The sequence below is a fragment of the Scylla paramamosain genome, chromosome 44, assembly GCF_035594125.1.
Source record: "Scylla paramamosain isolate STU-SP2022 chromosome 44, ASM3559412v1, whole genome shotgun sequence".
Taxonomy (NCBI): domain Eukaryota; kingdom Metazoa; phylum Arthropoda; class Malacostraca; order Decapoda; family Portunidae; genus Scylla; species Scylla paramamosain.
The window spans coordinates 5,080,015-5,085,014 of NC_087194.1; positions in this window are offsets into that span (position 1 = coordinate 5,080,015).

The window sequence follows — 5,000 nt, forward strand, 5'->3', positions numbered from 1 at the left end:
GGTGGAGGTGGTGGTGGTGGATGGGAGGGGTGCATGCACCTTTCCATTTTGTCGCGTTGTAATTCACGTAACATCTGGAACCGACAGTTTTCAGGTGGGTGTCCGGTCAACCACCTGGAAGGGCCGTGAGCCACCACACTGAGGGTCGTGGGCATTGCCTGGACAGTGTTGGTCTCGCACTCCTTCCAGCATGCAGGAGACCTGAAGCGAAACTCAAGACCCGTCCTGGTTGTGGAAATCATCGCCCTGAATTGCAGCCACGTGCCGTCGCGCGGGAAACATTCCTCGGCAGGGAACCAGGCAATGTGGAGAGTCCTGTCACGTGTCCTCGCATAAAGACTGACGCCCTCAAAGTCACTCTCAGGCTTCACAAACAAAGTAAGATGAGCGCCATATCGTTCACCGTGCATGGTGACTTGTGTGGCGTTGATGACTTGTGGTTGTCCTTTCTTCACTACTGTGTCGGCAGCACTGCAGTCCTGGGCCAGGGTGGGGGCTTGGTGCGCCTCCAGGACTTAGCGCCAGGAGCAGCAGGAGCAGCAGCGGGCACGGCAAGACTCTCTCCATGACTGTCGTGTGTGTGTCTGTGTGTGTGTGTGTGTCCTGTGCACGCTAGGAGCTCCGTAGCGAGCGACAGGAAGGACAGGAAGTGAAAACATCCTGCACGTGACGCCGCGGCCATTACGTGGAAAGGACTGGCTGCAGAGTAGCTGGGCAGTTGTCGGGCGGTAGCAAGTGGTGAAGTCCCTGCTGCTGCTGGTGAACTAGTGTGTGGGGACAAGACAGCATGGCGTAAGGCTCCTCCACCCCCGCCCTTCCCTCCTTAGCGTGTTGGCGCCACTCTGCTGTAAGGGGACACGCGACGCCTTGTAGAAAACGACAAGAGGAAAATGTTATTGTAAGGAATGAACAGACAGAGAAACGAACTCCAGGATGCCGCAGTGATTCACTGGGGGATGGGAGGGCAGGGGTGATGTGTGAGTGGGGGGTCTTGGGGAGGGGAGGGCTTTATGGGAGTGGGACATGGGAGGGAGGGAGCAATATGGGAGTGGGACCTGGGGGAGAGAGGGAGGGCATCATGGGAGTGGGACCTGGAGGGAGGGGGAGGGCATTATGAGAGTGGGTCCTGGGGTGTGGGGGAGGGCCTCGGGGTGGGGCCTGGGGAGAGTGGGAGGGCATTATGGGATTTGATCTTGGGGGAGGGAGAGCATTATGGGATGGAGCCTGGAGAGAGTTGGAGGGCATTATGGGAGTGGGGCCTTCGGGGACAGTATGAGGACATTATGGGGGTGAGGCCTTGAGGGGGTGGGAGAGCATTGTAAGAGTGGGGCGTTGGGGGAGTGGGTCCTTGGTGGAGGGGGGAGTGGTGTTGACGTAGTTAAGACAGGCAAGAAATGTTTGCACCGCCACACCACACCACACCACACCATCACGCCACACACAACGCCACACAACAACCTGTTTACTTCATTAACAAACAAACTTGCCTTCTTGGAGTTTCTCTCTCTCTCTCTCTCTCTCTCTCTCTCTCTCTCTCTCTCTCTCTCTCTCTCTCTCTCTCTCTCTCTCTCTCTCTCTCTCTCTCTCTGAGGAAGGCGTGACAGTTATTGCAGTGAGGCTTTGTTACTGTTGTCTCTGTGAGTGTTGAGTGAGGTGGGCGTCTCATGCTCAGGTGGGCGCGGGTCTCACTAATTAAGGAAAGGTGGAAGGTGCGGCGGTTTTGAAACAGTGAAGCTAACCATTAGTAATATTAGTAGTAATAGTAGTAGTAGCAGTGTACTAGTAGTAGGAGCAATAGCAGTATTAGCATTAGTGGTAGTACGAGTAGTACTAGTAGTCTTTTCGTTCTCTGTACATCAAGATATCCCTGTGTGTGTGTGTGTGTGTGTGTGTGTGTGTGTGTGTGTGTGTGTGTGTGTGTGTGTGTGTGTGTGTGTGTGTGTGTGTTATCACATCCTCTTCCCGTGATAGAAAAAAAAATATTAAAAAAAATGTTAATAAATGTTATAAATTTATTGAGTTTTGGTGAAGAAAAGATAACACACTAGTAGTCGCAGTGATAGTAGTATCAGTACTAGTAATAGTAGTAGTAGTAGTAGTAGTAATAAAAAAAAAAATAATAATAATAATAATAATAATAATATTATTATTATTATTATTATTATTATTGTTATTATTATTATTATTATTATTATATTATTATTATTATTATTATTATTATTATTATTATTATTATTATTATTATTATTACTATTATTATTACTAGTAGTAGTAGTAGTACTAGTAGTAGTAGTAGTAGTAGCAGTAGTAGTAGTAGTAGTAGGAGTAGTAGTAGTAATACTAGTAGTAGTTGTAGTAGTATTTAGTAATTAGTAGTAGTAGTAGTAGTAGGAGTAGGAGTAGTTGTAGTAGTAGAAATAATACTAATACTAGTAAAAGCAGTAGTAATATTACCTGTATTAATAGTAGTAGTAGTAGTAGTAGTTGTAGTAGTAGTATGATTATTATTATTAATAGTAGTAGTAGTAGGATTATTATTATTATTATTATTAGTAGTAGTAGTAGTAGTAGTAGTATGATTATTATTATTAATAGTAGTAGTAGTAGTACTAGTAGGATTATTATTATTATTAGTAGTAGTAGTAGTAATAATTATTATTAATTATTATTACTACTACTACTAATTATTATTATTATCCCCCACCACGCAGCACGCCCAGCCACTCTCTCCTGACTTACAAATTCAACCAGGATAATATTGAGCAATTTTTTGGAAGAATTAGATCTGTGGGGGGAAATAACAATAATCTTACAGCTCGGCAGATTTGCTCTGCTTACAAGAAGCTTCTCATGCATAATGAAGTAGAAGAAACATACAGAGGTAACTGTAGTCTTGTGTCACCTCTTACCATCCTTACAGCCTCCAGCGACGCCAGTAATCCTCCCAAATCCCATCACCAACTGATATGACAAATAACAGCTTGACCAAGAACAGAGTTGTGGAAAGCCACGACATGAGTGACGGTCAGCGACATCCTGATGCGCCCATGCCTTGCTGCTCAGAAGTTTCTGACAAGATTGTCACCTCTATAGCAGGTTTGTTCTTGCCGCACATAAGAAAATACTTCACTGTGACGAGTGTATAAGGATTTTGGTGTTCTAGATGTGTTCTTAGTCTGCAATTTATAATTCTATCAAAGATTTCGCCGAGGATCAGTAATAAGGATGTCTGGCAATTTGGGGGATTGATTGGCTTTTGGTATGAGTTTGATAGCTGCTTTTTTTTTTTTTTTCATGAGTCGGGAAAGTATCCTGCTGATGGAGAGGCATTGAATATGTTAGTGAGTTCTGTCGTGGCTGTTTCTGGAATGTGCTCTAAGATTGTTTTATTAACACCGCTTTGGCCTGGGCAAGTTTTTTTTTTTTTTTTTCGTGTGTCATTACATTTTTTGTTTCTCCATGAGTGATTGTTGCAGTGAGGATCGAGTCAGAATTAAGGCGGGTTAGGTCTGAGATGTTACCTGGGAGAACTGTATGCATGGTGTGTCTCAGGTGTTCGGCTACCGTGGTAGTTGTGTTGCCTCGGTAGTTTACATTGTTTTGGGATATGTTGCTCCAAACTTCCCTAAGTATTCTTCTTGGCTTTGTGGAGTGTAGTGTTTCGTGTTTTTTGGTCTATTAAGTTGTGGGTTTTGGGCGTTACTCTGCCAGACAGGTGTGAAAGTCTTCTCCAGAAATTTGAAGGGTATTTCTGTAGTGATGAGAGTTTTTTTTTTTTTTTTTCTCTCCCCAGTTTGTGTTAGAATCCGTTAGTAGTGTTCCTTGGCTGTCTTATCCACGTGGGAATTAACAACGGCGAACATTAAGAGACGGAAGGATTAACATGGGTCCATATGATAATCCCAGGGAGGAGAGGGAAGGTGTGTTTGACCAGGTGTGCCCGTATCAGACACGTGGTGGGGTGAGGTGAGGTGCGATCTGTCACCTGTACTAAATGTGACATTCCTGAAATATATGTAGTAGTAATAGTGGTATACTCTGTCTCACATAAACTGGGGCAGGGAAGCAGCAGGTGGTGAGGGCAGGGCATATGCTGTCCTTCAAAACCTGACATTGGCTGGCGGAAAGCGGGCGGCGCGGTTTTAGTTTGGATTGACTTCGGTGACCAGGAAGATGTGGGTGAGGTGGTAATCTACCGCTAATCCCCATCCAAACCGGCCATCTCCCTCCCCCCCATCTCTCTCTCTCTCTCTCTCTCTCTCTCTCTCTCTCTCTCTCTCTCTCTCTCTCTCTCTCTCTCTCTCTCTCTCTCTCTCTCTCTCTCTCTCTCTCTGTTTGAATGCAAAGAAAAAAACACACCATTTATCACTCGTCCGTCACCCACATAGTTTCTTCACTCCTATTCAGACAAGTTTCCTCACGAGTATAGATATTCTGTCTTCCAGGCTTGGCGATCCCTCTCTTACACTCCGCCATTCCTCACCCCTCTACAACTTGACCTGAACACACACACACACACACACACACACACACACACACACACACACACACACACACACACACACACACACACACACACACACACACACACACAAGGCTCCCTGAAGCGGCCTCTATTGAGAATATAATTGTTTCCGCTCGAGAAGGGAACGTTTTCTCATTTTTAGGGCACACTGACTTACATGGGAAGGTAATCCTGTTCGTCTTGATCTTGTGCCTTCGTATTTACCTAGTTGTATTGTACAGGGCACAATCAGAAACTCATTTTGTTCCGTCTCCATAACCATATTTATCCAGTTTCTCCTTAAACATGTATTGACTGTTTGCCACAACCACCTCTTCCTTCAAATCATTCCAGATTTCAATATTTCGATACGGGAAGCTGTATTTCTTGATGTCGCTCTAACATTTACTCTTCTCTTATCTAAATAGTTAAACGTCACCGTAATGTTTGTTAACAAGCTGTATGTAGAGCAGAATATTCCATTTATGTGTCTTTC